Source organism: Perca flavescens, chromosome 11 (genome assembly GCF_004354835.1).
Source record: "Perca flavescens isolate YP-PL-M2 chromosome 11, PFLA_1.0, whole genome shotgun sequence".
Classification (NCBI taxonomy): Eukaryota; Metazoa; Chordata; class Actinopteri; order Perciformes; family Percidae; genus Perca; species Perca flavescens.
Genome location: NC_041341.1, coordinates 4,818,822 through 4,837,241, shown reverse-complemented (window position 1 = coordinate 4,837,241; position 18,420 = coordinate 4,818,822). Strand labels below are relative to the sequence as shown.

The following is an 18,420-nucleotide window of genomic DNA, read 5'->3' as shown; positions in this document are numbered from 1 at the left end:
TTGAAAGAAAGATTTGCCTGAAAAATGTATAAATGTTGTTTATGCTAGATTGCAGAGTTTATTCTGTTGAGTAAAGATACAAATGAGTGCAGGTAGTGAATGCATTAATGATGTAAATCAGGTGAAGTTTGACCTAATTTGTTATTATTGAGTGTTTAATGCTATTCAGATCTGTGACATTTTCTTTCAGTGACAGTCATCAGCTTGTTCTTCTCCTTTGTGTCAGCCAATCACCACCTCAGCAAAGGTATTTATATTTCAATGTATTATCACAATTTCATCTATTTTATTTTTATTAATAAATAATCTTGACTGCATCGAGAGGACATTTTTGGGGGAGGGAATGAGTCCTTTCCCCAAGTGCAGCAGTTTAAGTTCCTCTAGACTTGTTTCTGAGTGAAGGGACAACAGAGCAGGAGGTTGACTGGAGAATCAGCTCAGCGGGGGCACTATTACATACACAATTTGTGTGTTCTGAGCCAAAAGGCAAAGTTCTCGATCTACCAGCCTGTTTGAGTTTCTACCCTCACCTATGGTCATGAAGGCTGGGTAATGACTGGAGCTCATTGAGGTGGTTTGGCCATCTGGTAAGGATGCCCCCTGGGCGCCTCCCTAGGGAGGTGTTCCAGGCACGTCCAGCTGGGAGGAGGCCTCGGGGAAGACCCAGGACTAGGTGGAGGGATTATATCTCCAACCTGGCCTGGGAACACCTCGGGATCCCCCAGTTAGACGTCTGGTAAAGATGCCCCTGGGCAATCAGAGTTGCAGTCAGCGGATGACAATGAATAATCTATCAAATATTAAACCATATCTATATTTCATAATACACTATTAACTAATCTGGATACTTTAATTTGATAAATGACTCATTAATGATCAGTTGCAGTCATTCATTGTCTGACATTCTTTCCTTGTCTGATGTATGTTGACTTTGTTTAACTTCTTTCCACAGATGACATCAGTCTTTCCATTAGCTTTGTTGCTCTGTTTGTCCAGCGGACTGTTGACTGCATATGTAAGTACACTCTTAAGAAATAAATCACTAAAATAAGTAAAATAATTATTATTGGAAATTTGGTGTGTAGATACAGTAAAAATAAATGTTCTGTTATTATACACAGCTTTTAATTTTTAAAGGTTTGTTAATAATAGGTGCACTCTTTAATGTGCATTGAAAACTGTGGGCTGATAAAACTTGTGCTCCAGGGACCATATTCATATAACATGTAAAGCTAAATGTAGCTCTTAACTGGCTGAGTTAGAGGCTGTTAAAGTCTTGTGTAACTTATAATAAACAGGTCAGAACAGTATCTCTGACTCGTTGGGTTGCTCTGATTGTAGTCTTGCATTGCCAGCTCTATCTCCACAGCACAGAGGAGGAACAATCAGTAAATGAATAATCATAAATATAAACTAGTCTGATTGTTTTTGGCTTATTTGTTCATACAGGGTGCACCTTGCTGCCCTCCTGGTTGGACTCAGTTAGACTCTCGCTGTTTCGCTTTCTACATCCAGACAAAGACCTGGTCTGATGCAGAGGTACAGCAGTTCCATCCATCATAACACATGTATGCTTAATACCAATGTACTGTAATACTTTACTGCAGTAAAACTACTAATACCACATAATTAATAAAATGCTCAAACTCTTCAGAGACATGAACAACCGTTAATACCAATGATACTTACATACTTTTATTTAAGTAACATTTTCATTGCAGAAGATTTACTGTAACAGAGTATTTTCACAGTGTGGTATTAGTATTAAGTAAAGGATCTGAATACTTCTTCCACTACTGATTAAAAGTATAAAAATGTTCCAGGTGACTATAAAACTGCCCTGAGATCTGTTAATAATGTGATTATGTTTTAGTTTCTTTCTAAATGTTTTAAACTGATGATATTGTCTCCATTAGACCTTCTGCATCGCTGCTGGTGGGAATCTGGCTTCCATCCACTCAGATGCAGAACATGGATTCATCAAAAAACAGATTTTCCAAGCGACCGGTGCACAGACAACTGCCTGGATCGGAGGCACCGACGCACTGAAGGTGAGACTTTTATCATCACACAGGAAGTGATGTCACCTGTCTCTCAGCCTGTTCTATGAAGCATTCGTACATATAGCTGTGAAAAGTAAAGCTCTGTAATCTGTATGTATTCCACATCTTTATTACTGTCAGCAGCACATTGACTGCTGCTGTATAAGAGCATGAAGATCCTCATAGGGAGGAGGATGGGGGGGATCTTTGGCTCCTAAAACACAGGGCTCTGAAGCCTGGGAGCAGAGTTCATGTCCTGAAGAAGTGAAGAAGAAAACAAAAGACTATCAGCCTGTAAACGAGTGTTCATGTCCTGAATCCTGATCTTAACTAGTTGTTTTGGTGTCTAAATGTAACTGTCGTCGCTGCATGATGCACAGTACCCGGCTCACTGTCACCTTTTCTCAGCTAAATTTAACTGTCATGTGACCGCAGACGGTCGACTAATTTCGTAGGATTTCTTACATAATTATCATACGTTTTCATACAATATCTTACAAACCTGTTGATGAGAATGTGTTGGGTCTCATGGGTTGTTGTAGAAAATAAGAAGTCTTTTGGCCTGAATGAGTATTACAACAAAAACTCTTGATTTCACTTTGACATTAAAACAATCTTTCTCCTCCAGGTGTTTACGTGGTTCTGGTCTGATGGATCCAAATTTGACTACGCAAGCTGGAATAAGGGGGGAGCCTAACAACTTCGGTGGAAATGAGTTCTGTCTTACGATGAACGGGGGTGGAGGTAAAAAATATTTAAAACATCATGTTGTATGTTGCACTTTCAAATATAAAAGTTAATGTAATCATTTACATTGGTTGTAAACTCTCTCTACAGCAAACTGGAACGACTTGTCTTGTACCAACCAGGCTTCTTTTGTCTGCTCCAAGAACCTGTGTGTGTAACTCTACCACACCATCATGATGCCTCTCCAGCTCATCTATAATCTCTATCATTGATTCACTTTCAGTTTGTTCAGCAGACAGAAACAGCTCTCTGCTGACAGATGACTCACTTTCACTTGTTTATTATCTGAAGAGTTAGGGAACAGTTCACATTTGGGTTTAAAAATAGACAGAAACTGGCTCACTGAGCTGGACAAAAACTAATCATTATTTGGACTTTTAATCTACAGTAAATAACACAAAATGAAATACAGGAAACATTTGAATACATCTTTTACATTTTAGCGTACGCTAAATATGAAGTTCCCTGAAGCAGACATTAGCTTAGCTTAGCATAAAGATTGGAAACAGGGGAAACAGCTAGCCTAGCTTAGCATAAAGACTGGAAACAGCTAGACTGACTCTGTCCAAAGGTAAACCTACCAGACATGAGTGGTGATGATCTTTTTATCCAAAATGTCCAGATAGAAAATAAAAGTGTATATTTTGTCAGAACTTTCTGTGATACAAGAGGAGAATGCAACTGTAATAACACTTCATAATAACTATTAATAATTCATATAGTCCACTGGTTTAATGAACTGGTTCCTTTTTATTCTTAAAACTGATGTGTTGTGTTCTTCATTCATCTGATTTCCTTTTACTATATAATCAACTAAGCATTCAAAAATAAAAGACATATTGTCACATAAACAGTGTCTGGTCTTTTTTTTGTTTTCTAAAAGGGACACATCATTAATATTTCCCCTGGGGGGTTGAACTATCCCCCGGTGGAGACAACATGCACCCCCCCCACCCACCCACACACACACCTCAAAGAGATCAATGTTACATCACCAATAGCCTAGACCCTATATTAATTATAGCCTAAATAATAAGTGTTTTAAACCAAGTGAAGTGCTGTAACATGAACAGTCTATGTCCCGTCCTCGTTTCATGATAACTATTAGAAGAAAAAAAAACGTAGGGGCATGCATTACATTTCGATGCCTAACCATCCCTCCCTACTTAAAGTGATGGTTCGGAGTAATTTCACCCTAGGGTCCTTTGCACCTTGACCTCGAGCCAAACACCCCCACAGAATTTTTTTTCACCTGGGTCGAACACAGGGCTTAATTTGAGCCGGAACACGCCGGAACATGTTCCGGCACCTCCAACGTTGGATCCGGAACCTTTTTTATTGGATCTGGCAACTCCTGTGTCACCAGGAAAAATGAATCTCCTCAATGAAAAAAATAAATTACTGTTTGTGTAGTGTTCAATGTTGTTATCTGTCTTGTTAGTCTTTATTCCCCATTGAAGTTCTACAAAAATCTTGTGTTTGCATTTTTTATAAGTTTTGAGGTGAATTTTCAGGGTTAGACGGAGGGGGTGGGCAGAGGGAGGGGAGACACTTCAACAGTAATAGCCTTGTTTCAGTCAAGGGAAAAATGTCAAACTGACAACAAAGTTTGCTTAACTTTTTCAAATACGCTGGCCAGTCGGATTCCAAACAAGCAAAAAACGTTTCTGCCAATCTAGAATGTGGAGACCACGGTGGGTTTCTTGGTTAATTTAATAGTCCGATGGATAATTGCTGCTTGTGAAAATGATTGTTGCAGTGTATTTTTTTTTTTTTTTACATTTCGCACCGATGCAGTGCGTGTTCTGAAATTAAAATAAACATTGCCCTGATGTGCACAAAGCATTGTTTAGGTATTTTTAGTCAGATAAGCTACGTAGGCAGTGTCCTTTCATCTTTTCTGCCACGGCGATCCTGCTTCATGTGTCTGTTCATCATCCAAGTCCCCGTTTTTATTTTGCTGTCATAGGCAAGAAGCGTGCCGCACTTAATGCACTCGACAAAGCCGACACATGTTGTCACTTCCCACGACTTGTTTAAAATGGTTCCATACCTCCGACTTTCCTCCAAACTTGCTCAAAGGTAATTCTCCTGTTTTTCTTTACATGAAGTCTAACTTGTGTAACTTTTTGGACACATTTATTACTTTGGCCTACATATAGCCTATATAGATAATATTTCTGATTATGGCATCGCTTTCTCCCCACCCAATTAGGCTATAGTAATGATTAACTATCAGGCAAACTATAAGTCAAACTAAAATAATTCCCCTTCCCACTCACTCATTCACCAACCTGCCAGTGCGATGTTGAGTAGAATGATCAGAACTGAGATTTTACTAGTATTATTTATTCATTCTTTTTTAATATTTATGTAATTATATAACTTAACTTATATTGAGAGCTGCGTTTTATGTGTTGAGAGCTGTGTTTTATGTGTTTTATGTTACCAGAGTGCCAAAGACGAATTTCCAGTGTATGTAAATTCAGTCGACAATATCTAATAATCTGTCTGTCTGTCTGTCTGTCTGTCTGTCTGTCTGTCTGTCTGTCTGTCTGTCTATCTATCTATCTATCTATCTGTCCGTCTATCTATCTATCTATCTATCTATCTATCTATCTATCTATCTATCTATCTATCTATCTATCTATCTATCTATCTATCTAGAATCTAAACTCTACCCAATGATGCAGAGCCGGCTGAGAATAAAAAGGAGAAGTTTCCACACACAGCAGCGTCAATGAGAAGGACTTTTTTTCTTTTGATGAGGAGGAAGAAGACGCAATGTCCTTTAGCGCAGACTCAGAGGTACTTGAGTACATAAGATCAGGCTCAGAGTTAGAAGTTCTCAACCGTTTCCCCCGAGTGAAAGCTGTGTTCATGAAATACAACACTGCCACACCATCCAGTGCACCTGTGGAAAGGCTGTTCAGCCTGGGGGGGTCTCGTGCTTACCCCCAGAAGAAACAGACTTTCAGATAAATGTTTTGAAAGAACTCTCCTGATGAGGTATAATCACATTTTGTGCTGATGTGGAATAGGTTGCCTGCCACCCATGCCGTAGCTCAAGCCTAAGCCTAATATCCTCTTTTTTATCTGCCATCATACTGTGAAGAAGGGCCAGCATATTCACTTAACATAGCCTTTGAATTCTGAGGTTAGTCATGCTTTAAGTTGTGCTTGATTTTATTTTGGCTAAAATGTCTTTGCCTCTAAGCTGTAGTATGCCATTTGATTTTATTTACACAAGCAATATCGACATCAAGCAATTTTTTGGGATTTAGATGAGGCATGTTTTATTTTGAGACATATGACCCATTTTGAGGTAATCATGTTGTTCCTAAGGAGTCTATTGATATTATTTCTTATAATAAAGAGCACAAAAGAAATACCTGTTATGTCTTCCAAAATCAGTATATATAAAAACGTATTTTTCCAAGGGGGTAACTACATATTTAGGAAAGGATTTTTTTAAAAAGTTCTGCCCAAAATCAGGCAATATTGTTTAACACCAAAAGGTGACTGTGAGCTGGCTAAACATCACCAGATGACTTTCCATAGGGGGTAACTAAGTAAAGTAACGAGTAACGAGCATACACTACTTTTTAAAACAGGTTAGAGATTAACTGCCCCTCCGCTAAAAAAAAGAACCGGCACTGCCGCGAGACGCTACCATGTTGGAAGCGTTCCAGGCAAAGTAGAATAGTTTTTATATGTCATTTAGACAAAATGCAGATATGAATGATGTTTGAAAGTACAAAATTTCTGAATACAAAATTTCTGAGAAAATATTTTCAAATATTGCACCTGTCATACACAACAAAATATTCTGTAACATATTTTGCAGTCAATACTGCCGATGTTGTCTTGCTTTAATCAAATCAGTAGGCTCTATATAAATGGTAGGACAGGCTACGATAACAACATAGTGTGTGTTCTGAGTGACGGTCCAACATAAGATAGGCTAGATAGGCTCTTTACAGCTACACTAGGTTGTTATAAACAGATTTTTCAGAGTTTGAATCTGTCGGCACTATGTCCCGAGATCAGCCCTCCCTGTACCTAACAGCAGGAGCAGCGCCGCGTCAGACACACTTCTGGTGTGTAGGACACAGAAAAATCCACGCAGCTGAGACGCAACAGAAACGCCACGCTCGTGCGACGCGTGCAGTGTGTAACCGGCCTAATGCAGCGATGACAGTTAATTTTAGACACAAACACTCCCAAAGAACGAACGAGCATTTCATAAATGATAAAACTTGATTCTTAATTGTCACATATACACAGTACAATGTAGCGATATTCTATTACTGCATTTAACTGGATGCATCCAGGGAGCCACTTGGGGTTCAGTGTCTTGCTCAGGGACTCTTTTACATATGGTCAGATGACCTGGGATTGATTCACCAACCTTGTGGTTGTGGGCAACCATTTCACCTCCGGGCCACAAGCCACCCGTGGGTGAACGTATTTTGTCAACTGTGCTTTCTGGCTTGTAAGCGTTGCGTTTCATGTTTACACCACGTTGTGCTATTTCATTTTGAGATTATTTTCATGAAGTGTTTTGGCATTCACGGCCAAGTGGCATTTAATTAATCCATAGTTTAAGGAGAGGGATTTAATGTTTAATGTTTTATTTTGTTGTGGATGATCAACGCCCCCCCTCTGCTTTTTGTCACACACCCTACATATAGTGGAAACTCTCAGACAGCTTGAGAGGTGATTTAACTGTCAGAAAGGTGAGAACCAATCCAAAGCATCAGAATAATAGCATCTAACTTTACTGAACAGCTGTGGCTGGAAATGTCAAGAGAAGATATTGTGCACATGAAAAACATGCAAAGCAACAAAATATGGCCTAGCCTTTTACAGATAATATTCACATCTAACTCCCAATGTAATCATGAACATGTCTACAGTTAACTGCAATTTAACCACACATTTCTTTTCCAAGTAACTGTAACAGATTACATTTACCTTTATTAACTCTGGTACATGTAACTAGTTCCTCCCCAACACTGTTTAAAAGCCAACAGACAGACGGTGATGTGTTAGCTCAGGGTCTCCAGCAGAGGGCAGACATGTTGTTTTATAGATCCAGCTGCTGAACCTCTGGATCTGATGATGGTTCTGCCTCTCAGTCAAGGGTGGAGGTTTGGTTTACACATTGATAGGGGGACACATTATAACTGGGGGGTCTGGGGATCGTCCTTAATAAAATATTGTCTGTCAAACTCTTCACTTCCTGCATTAAGGTCAATTTTGATGCAACAATTTATGGTGCAAATGTCTTTATATAAAGGAAATGATTATTCTCCTTCATTGTTCAAAACTTTCTTCACATTCAAAACATCACATGTGTTTCACAGTGTTTTATTTTAAGGAATCGTGTCCATCTCAACAGCTAATCTGTTAGAGAATGAGACCTTGTTACACAGTTCTATATTTACGTACATGTTTTGCGCCCCCTCAATGGGTATTTTTACCTCCTTTCAGGGTTGGGTTTTTCATAGTTTTTGAGGGAGACAAATACAATACTAAGTATTGGGGGGAGACATATCCCCTGCATCCCCCCTGAAGTTTACACCTATGACCTCAGTGGATCAACTCTGTCACACTGCTCACAGCTGGAGACTTCTTACCTCCCTACAACTTTATCATCATTATTTATTCATCTTGTTCATGCTTAAGTAAACAGAACACAAAGCCAACTAAAAAAAAAAAAATGAATAAAGGCAAAATAGTATCTTAAATATTAAAACAAGTGGTTAATGCAGCATTAAACGATTGGGCAAAACAGTGTTTCAAGTTCTTTCAGTCTTTGGAAGTGTGTGTGTGTGTGTGTGTGTGGGGTGGGTGGGAGGGGGAGAAGAAGCCCATTTTTTTACATGTTGTGGCTCTGTACTCACTCTCGGAGGGGAGGGGTGAGAACAGGCAGTGTCCAGGTGGGATGGGTCCTTTATTTTACAGCTGGCTTTCTTTTTAAGTCGGCCTATGTAGATGTCCTGCTGTGAGCTGGATGTTCACTACACCCTGTTGGGCTGAACGCTATCATCACCTCCTTGATCTTAGTTGTTAAGGTCTAGGTTGTTATGCTGACACCACTGAGCTAGATGTTGTACCTCCTCTCTGTAGGCTCTTTCGTCGCTGCCTGTTATGAGTCAAACTACGGTGGTGTCATCCACAAATTTGATGATGGTATTGAACACAGGGGCGTAGCCATAATTTAAGAAGTGAGGAGGACAGATTGTTCAGGAGGAGGGTTTTTTATGAAAGCTCCTTATCCATTTGTCTCTCCAAATCAAGGATTCCAACTCGCCGACATTTCATTCATGACTGATGGAGACACATTTTCAATAAACCGTTTCATACTGTTTTACTGCCACATCTCGCCAAGTGGGAGACCTGTTAACAGTTTAAGCGTGTCTATGTTTTTGTAACTGTCCCTATTTAAATAAACTTTAATAATTAATAATGGATTTCTCAAACTGAATAAATCCCGCTCACACATATGAACATAAAACTGCTTTGCTAGCTCCATCGTGTTGTAACTAAGACATCTGCTGAAAAAATAATTTTATTCATTAGCATGATTGTCGTACTGTTTAGTTCAAAAACATCCAAAACACCGTACTGAAACTTATCGGACCAGACACAGGCTTTTATTTTGAATAGTTGAAGCTTGCACCGTGGACAGCACCAAGACGCCTTGTTGACAATATATATATATATATATATATATATATATATATATATATAGGAAGGGGTTCCAGCATTCACCAGCTGCTTCATCTGGTCAGTGAATTCCAACATGGAGATGGGGGAAAGAGGGGAGAGTGACGTATCCTCAGAGGCGTCCTCAAAGGCGTTGTGGTTGTCAAAGGGGTTTGAGGAGTGTTAGATGGGTGAGAAGGGGGGTTGAGATTTCTCATCTCCGCTCTTTGGTCCCCTATGGTCACGTCTTTGCTCATGTGGGGGCTGTGGTGGCTCACTGCCGCACTTTGTTGCGTCTTCCTCTTGTTTTGGTTCATCTTGTCTTGTGTCCTTGGCCAAGGGAGCAGATGTGTGGCGCAGATGTGTGACGCAGAAAGTAAAGTAGGCTAGAGGTGAACAGCTTTACTCCTGGCTTGTTAAGGAAGAGTCCAACTGCTTTAAAAAGATGTTTGCGGCCCCAGAAAATGTTAAAATTATCAATGAATGGTTGGTACATGCATTTGAAAGCCATCTGTTCAGTGCCAGCAGTCTGCTGAATCTCTCAGCTCCTCCTCTGACTGGTGGTATAGGGCCACTGATAAACACCTTTCGTTTAGGGAGCTGACTGTGTTCAGCAGATTCATAAAGTCACGATTCAGCACTTCAGACTTTTCCTTTACAACATCATTTGACCCTATATGCAGTATAATGTTCTTCACAGTTGGGTGTGCTGCTACAATATCCTGGATTCTTTGGGCCAAGTCAGACACCATGTCTTTGGGAAAACAGAGTATTTTGGTGTTTTTACTGCTTTTTATATCTGCTGTGTGATGATGAGACGCAATCCAGATTATGTCCAGGGTCCTGCAGTAGAGGAGCAAATCTGTTCTTCACCTGCACACTCATGTAGCAGGTTGATTGATCGCAGGTGGTTGCAATCACACTCATTCTCTCTGGACCAATCAGGAAGTAACTGCATGCTATATAGGCAGGGGGTTTGACATCTTGACACTCCTTCCTCTTTGTTGCTGGAGGCAAATTTCCGCTCTTTGGGTCCGTTTGTGTCCGCAGTGCAGTCACGGTTGTGCAACAGGTAATGCAGTGTGCTAGTTTGTTTTTTACCTAAAGGCCTTGTTTGTGTTAGAATGGCGTTACAGAGTGTATTGTCTTTTGCAGTGTCTCCCTGTCACAAACCCGATCCTTCCTGTAACGGAACCGGGTTGAGTTTTGCTGCTGGTAGGTTGATCAAATCTTTCTCCTCTTTGGATCAAATCAGCTTCTACAAAGTGTTTGCTGGTCGTCATGGCTTCACACACACACACACACACACACACATATATGAAAATAATCAAACCTGAACAACAATTTAAATCAAACAGTATTTGTAAAATAGAAAAAGGCTAAACAAACCAAAATAATCAGAAACTAAGTGAAATAATTTAACATAACAAAAGCTAACTTTCAAACTTAAATAAAATGAAAACAATAAGTGAAAGAACATATCTTTGTAATAATGACACAGCAGGAGGACAAGTGCAGATTAAGAGGTTAAATTCAGAGACTTTTCTCTTTAAAAAATAAACACCATTATGAATATAATCATCCTCTTTATTTATAACTGTTCTGCTCCACGGTCACACACACAACTGCTGTTAATTTCTTGTTTGGCCCCATTGTATCAGTAGGGCTCAGTTCTGGGTGAGGAGTTACAGAAGTTGAGGGATTTAGTTGCACAGTTAAGAGCGGATAATGAGAGGATGCGCCAGGAGCAAAATGTCAACGCTCCTGGTCCCAGCTCTGCGGCCCCTACTACTGCCACGGTTAATTCCCCTGTAACTGAGCAAGGCAAGGCAGCTTTATTTGTATAGCACATTTCAGCAACAAGGCAATTCAAAGTGCTTTACATGAAACATGAAACATTAAAAAAAGTTAGAAAACAATTAAAAACAATTTCAAAGCATTAAAACAATTAACAACAATTTAAGATCATTAAAAGACAAGAATAAAATGTACAGTGCAGTATAAGAATTTTAAAGAAAGAGCCGTTAAAAAGATATGTCTTCAGCCTGGATTAAAAAGAACTGAGTTGCAGCGGACCTACAGGTTTCTGGGAGTTTGTTCCAGATATGTGGAGCATAAAAACTGAACGCTGCTTCCCCCTGTTTAGTTCTGACTCTGGGGACAACAAGTAGACCTGTCCCAGACGACCTGAGAGGTCTGGTTGGGTCATAATGTAGTAGCAGATCAGAAATGTATTTTGGCCCTAAACCGTTTAGTGATTTATAAACCAGTACAAGTATTTTGAAATCAATTCTTTGAGGCATTGGAAGCCAGTGTAGAGACTTCAGTACTGGAGTGATGTGATCCACTTTCTTGGTTTTAGTGAGGACTCGAGCAGCAGCGTTCTGAATCAGCTGCAGCTGTCTGACTGATTTTTTAGGGAGACCTGTAAAGACACCGTTACAGTAGTCAAGTCTACTGAAGATAAAAGCATGGACAAGTTTTTCCAGATCCTTCTGAGACATAAGTCCTTTAACCCTTGAAATATTTTGAAGGTGATAATAGGCTGATTTTTTAATTATGTTAATGTGGCTTTTAAAATTCAGGTCTGAGTCCATGACTACACCAAGATTTCTGGCTTTGTCTGTTTTTAACATTGTCGTTTGAAGCTGAGCGCTGACTTTCAATCGTTCCTCTTTTGCTCCAAAAACAACCACCTCCGTTTTTTCTTCATTTAATTAAGAAAGTTCTGGCACATCCAATCATAAATCTGTTCAATGCACATATTTAATTGTTGTATTGGGCTATAGTTCCCTGGCGAGAAGGTTATGTAAATTTGTGTGTCATCTGCATAACTATGGTAACTTATTTTGTTGTTTTCCATAATCTGAGCCAGTGGAAGCATGTAGATGTTGAACAGAAAAGGCCCCAGAACTGAGCCTTGGGGAACTCCGCACGTCATACAGTATCTGTATGCTCAGATGTATAATTACCTATAGACACAAAGTAGTCCCTATTCTTTAAATAGGATTCAAACCACTTTAGTACTGAGCCAGAAAGAACAACCCAGTTTTACAATCGGTCAAGCAATATGTAATGGTCTACCGTATCAAATGAAGTACTGAGATCAAGTAATACTAAGACTGAAGTTTTGCCACTATCTGTGTTTAAGTGGATGTCATTAAAGACTTTAACAAGAGCTGTCTCAGTGCTGTGGTGTGGTCGAAAACCTGACTGGAAGGCATCAAAACTGTTGTTTAGCGATAAGAAAAGGTTGAGTTGTTGAAAAACCACTTTTTCTATGATTTTACTTAAAAATGGAAGGTTTGATATTGGCCTATAGTTGCTCATTAGTGTCATGTCTAGATTGTTCTTTTTTAGGAGTGGCTTGATGACTGCCATTTTCAGGGCCTGTGGGAAGATACCTGAGAGCAGAGATGTGTTTACAATCTGTAGAAGATCAGAAGCCAAACAATTCGAAACATTTTTGAAAACACCCGTTGGTAGAATATCAAGGCAACAGGAGGAGGTTTTCAGATGTTGTGTAATGTCCTCCAGGTTTTTAAGGTTGATCGTATGAAATTGTGTCATGTTGGAATTTGTTTTGCGTGCACACTGTGACAGCACATATCCTGTACTTGATATGGAGGCACTGACTGTTTGTCTAATTTTCTGAATTTTGACTGTAAAGAAGGAGGCAAAGTCATTGCAAGCCTTGGTAAACAACAGTTCAGATGCTACTGGTACTGGAGGGTTTGTTAATCTATCAACAGTAGCAAACAAAGCACGTGAATTATTATTGTTTCTGGCGATAATTTCAGAGAAAAAGGACCGCCTTGCATTTCTTAGTTCCAGATTATAAATGCGAAGTCTGTCTTTATAAGTGTTATAATGGATCTGGAGATTAGATTTTCGCCAACTGCGTTCAGCTTTTCGACACTCTTTTTTTTCTGTTCTCACAACTATAAAATTTCTCCATGGAGATCTTTTCTTACCAGAGACAGCTTTGACCTTAGTGGGAGCAATAGCATCAATAACATTCGTAATTTTACAGTTGAAATTATCTACAAGCTCAGTCACTGAGGCCCCAGTGAGGGCGGGTGTAGAGGAGAAAAGCTGAATGAATGATTCACTGGTGTTTTCAGTGATATACCGTTTTCTGATTTAACTTAGTTTGAACACTTTTGGACACAGAGATAGTGCCGTTAAAGAAAACACAGGAATGATCAGAGAGAGCAACATCAGTCACCACAACCTTGGAAATGTTCAGACCCTTGGAGATAATCAAGTCCAGTGTGTGCCCCTTATTGTGCGTGGGCTGTGTCACATGCTGAGTCAGTCCATAGCTCTCAAAAACACAACACAGTTCTTTGGTCCCTCGGTCCTGGGGGTTGTCAACATGAATGTTAAAATCACCAGCAATAATTACACGGTCAAAGTTAATACAGGTAACAGACAGCAGTTCATTAAAATCGTCAAAGAAGTTTGCACAGTATTTAGGTGGTCTGTAGATATTTAGAAGTATAGCTTGAGGGGAGGATCTTAGCTGAAGAGCCACATATTCAAAAGAAGCAAAATAAGATAATTGCGTACATCGGAATGAGTCATTAAACAAAATGGCGACTCCACCTCCTTTCTTATTCACTCTATTCTCACTCATACAACTGAAGTTAGGGGGGGCTGACTCAATGAGAACAGCAGCACTGTTGTTATGGTCCAACCAGGTTTCAGTTAAAAACATAAAATCAAGATTGTGCTTAATAATAAAATCATTGATTAAAAATGATTTTCCCGCCAAAGACCTAACGTTTAGTAGTGTTTTCATTTTTTGGGATAGACTGTGGCTGATGAGGAATGGATGCTAAATTTGCAAAGTTTGCAGTTACGTGCTTATTCCCCATTCTTTTTCGAATACCTATCACAACATAAATTCTGGTAGAATCTAATAAGCAGGGCCCATATCCGTTAATGCTTGCTGCATTTTGCACATAAGCATCCTTATCCGTTTGGGGAGAAGGAGTTACAGTAACTGCCGTCCTTGAGGGGGGATAGGTGCCTGGCGTTTTACAATGGGAGAAGGAAGGGGGGCATACTTGGTTCCAGCATTTACCAGCTGCTTCATCTGGTCAGTGAACTCCAACATGGGGATGGGGGAAAGAGGGGAGAGCGATGTATCCTTAAAGAGGTCCTCAAAGCTTTCGTGGTCGTCAGAGGGGTTTGAGGAGTGTTGGACGGGTGAGATGGGGGGTTGAGATTTCTCATCTCCGCTCTGTAGTCTCCCATGGTCAAATCTTTGCTCAGTGGGGGGCTGTAGTGGATCACTGCCGCACTTTGTTGTGTCTTCCTCTTGTTTTGGTTCATCTTGTCTCGTGTCCTTTGCAAAGGGGGCAGATGTGTGGCGCAGAAAGTAAAGTAGGCTAGAGGTGAACAGCTTTACTCCTGGCTTGTTAAGGAAGAGTCCATCTGCTTTAAAAAGATGTCTGCAGCCCCAGAAAATATTAAAATTGTCAATGAACTGCAGAGAATGGTTGGTACATGCATTTGAAAGCCATCTGTTCAGTGCCAGCAGTCTGCCGAATCTCTCAGCTCCTCCTCTGACTGGCGGTATAGGGCCACTGATAAACACCTTTGCGTTTAGGGAGCTGACTGCGTTCAGCAGATTCATAAAGTCACGATTCAGCACTTCAGACTCTTGCTTTACCACATCATTTGACCCTATATGCAGTATAATTTTCTTCACAGTTGGGTGTGCTGCTATGATATCCTTGATTCTTTGGGTCAAGTCAGACACCATGTCTTTGGGAAAACAGAGTATTTTGGTGTTTTTACTGCTTTTTATATCTTTCACAGCAGAGTCACCCACAATCAGAGTTTGGGGCCCAGTCATTAGCTTTCCCTGTAGCTTTTTACTTTTAGAATTGTTCTCAGTCCTTACCCTGCTGTGTGACGAGACGTAATCCAGGTCATGTCCAGGGTCCTGCAGCAGAGGAGCAAATCTGTTCTTCACCTGCACACTCATTTGTTGGGGAGGCATTTTGTTGGTGGTTTTCCCTTTTTGCAGTTGTCCACGGCTGTGTCCTAAGTACAGGGGTTGAAGAGGCACTCTGCCTGGGTGGTAATGCAGGCCAGCCGGTCATATCACTAATATCAGGGCGCTGTTCCCTGCCCGTTAGTCGTCCTCCCATTTCCCAGGAAAATGATTTACTCTTTGGCTTTGCACCAAAAGAGGTCCAGGGAGGACTACCGCTTGTAGATTTATTATCCGTTCCACAGCCCTCCTGTTTCTTTGTGGTCTTGCTGGTGCTAGTTAGCCGTGTGTTAGCATGCTTTTGTCCATTGTTTTGGTTCAGTGGTAAAGTGGTGTCATTTCCACATGATCCGTTCACTTCCATATTTACTTCTAACCGGTACATTTTGGTTTCCAGAACTGCAATCTTCTGAAGGAGTTTGTAGTAGTCCTCTATGGAGAAGGGTGGCATCTTGCTGCTAATTAGCTTTAGCTACAGTCACTTTAGGACAGGCTTGAGCTATTGGTAGGCCACGCTCACGCAGAAAAATGTTCAAATATGAAAATAGCCTACTATGTCTACAAAAAATGTATAGTGCAGTGATTTATAAGTATCCAAGAGCCGCTGCTCATAGTTTCTCTCAGAGGAAAAGCAAGATTATCAGCAGAAATATGCAAGCAGAAGCAGGAGCAAGCAGTAGAGCGTCTGCACTGTAAGAAGCAGGAAGCAACGGATTGTTGTACCTCAAGATAGAAAATGTCCTACGTTCCGGGGTGGATCAGGTATAGGGCTCACAGAGTGGCTTGATGAGGTGCAGGCCTGCATGAGGGCATGCCACCTGTCTGTTTCCGATCAGGTCTTTTTTTGTTTGATCATTTGGAGGGGGAAGCGCGTGAAGAAATAAAGCATCGGCCTAGTACAGAGCAAGGTGACCCAACCAAAATTTTAGTGGCATTACAGGAGTTATATAGCTGTTATGAGTCCTACATAGCCCTCCAGGAAGCTTTCTTTTCTAGACGGCAGCAGGAGGGAGAGACACTGCAAGAGTTTTCCCTTGCCCTGATGAGTCTTAAGGCATCCGTAAAACAGAGTGCCCCTAGTGGCATGCCAAATTCAGAAGTATTGTTGCGCGACCAGTTTGTGGAGCATGTGGTTGAAGGTGCTCTCCGCCGCAAGTTAAAACAGTTGGTGCGCCGGAAGCCTACTGCGGTTCTACTCAAGGTTAGGGGCGAGGCCATCCGGTGGCAGTGCGACGGTTTGCCTGGGGGTGCTAGGGGCCGAAGTCATTCCATCCCCTCTGCCGTAGGCATGCAGTTTGGAGTCAAGTGTGGTCCTCAGTGTTTGAGTACTTCCACCCAAGCGTCTGATCTGAGTGAGATGAGAGAAATGTTGAAGCTGCAGCAAGAGCAACTAAACCAGGTTACTCAAAGCATTTGACTCCTTCAAAATTCCCAGGCGCGCAACCAGCCATCCTATAAGGGCCCTGTTATATGTCGGCGCTGTCAGCAACCGGGTCACATTGCTAGGAAGTGTGAGGGGATCCGTGCCCCACCTCACACTCACCCTCTCTTGCCTGCCCACCAACAGTCTAGTAGGCAATTCTGTCATCTTCCGGCTTCAGAAAACTAGCGCCCGCCGAATTTTAGAGTCACAATTTGGAGGGGGCAGCCACTGGCTCTGAGGTTATCCCAAGTGTTTTGGAGTTCCTAAGTTGATTTCCTCTTGTACACATCTGGATGTAACTATGGGAGGGGTTGATGTTCCTTGCTTGGTGGACACATGGTGTCTACAGTTACAGAGAGCTTTTTCCTCCAGCATTTTGAGCCTTGGGGTAGAGAGAAACACTAATCTTGCCACTGGCTGCAGCTCAGAGCAGCCAATGGGCTGGCCATCATTTATATTGGTTACGTGGAGTTGGATGTTAAACTCTGTAGTAAGTCAATGGCAAGGTGCGGTGTACTGGTGGTTAAATATCCCCCCGGTGAGATGTCACTTCACGTCCCAGGTGCGTTGGGAATGAATATCATCCGTAGGTGCTACAGAGAGCTCTTCGGCCAGCATGGTTTGGCCTTGTTCAATCTGCCCTCCGTATTTAGGGCTCCAGAGCCTGTTGTGAAGGCATTGCAACAGTGTCGCCAGGCTAGCGAGTAGGCTCCCCAGGACGTTTCAGGCAAGGTGAAGGTTCGGGGCAGGAAGTCCTGCCGTATTCCTGGTGGCATGATGAAGACCATCGCTGCAACCTGTTCAGAGCAGTATTCTGGTTGTACTGTACTGTTCGAGCCTTTGGATTCTGGTTTGACTGATGGACTGCTGGCTTCTCCGGCCCCGGTTCAGGTGGTCGGGGGCACTGCTTACATACCCATTGTGAATGTTGGGGCCATCGATCTGATACTGTACACTCGCACTGTCGTGGGTACCCTGGCTAAGGTCTGTGTTGTCAGCTTGATTGTAGGGGTCACTGAAGTGCCATCTGTGGTTGCCATGGTGAGGTCCCAAGCTGTTCCTCCTGGGGTGCAAGACCAGATTGAGGCCATGAACTTGTCCTCACTGCGTGCTGAAGAGCAGAGTCGGGTTTGGTCCTTCTTACAGGACTATACCCCTTTTTTTGCCACCCATGATGGTGACCTGGGTTGTACAAATCTGATTGCTCACGACATCCCTCTTTTGGACGATGTCCCTGTCCGGCAACGCCATAGGCGTATCCCTCCTTCTGAATATGACCTGGTCAAGGATAAGGTAATAAGGGAGAGCAGCAGTCCCTATGCCAGTCCCATTGTGTTGGTAAAGAAAAAGGATGGGAGCCTGCGTATGTGTGTCGATTACAGGCAACTTAACAACAAAACGAGGAAAGATGCTTTTCCTCTTCTTCGTATTGAAGAGTCCTTGGATGCCTTGACGGGTGCCCGCTGGTTTTCCACTTCGGATCTGGC

The 18,420-nt window shown here is 41.6% G+C and overlaps 1 pseudogene; it reads left to right on the top strand.

Moving 5' to 3' along the window:
• The first annotated feature begins 225 nt into the window (after positions 1-225).
• LOC114564687 (galactose-specific lectin nattectin-like) lies at positions 226-3,640 on the top strand (annotated as a pseudogene).
• The last annotated feature ends 14,780 nt before the right edge of the window (positions 3,641-18,420 follow it).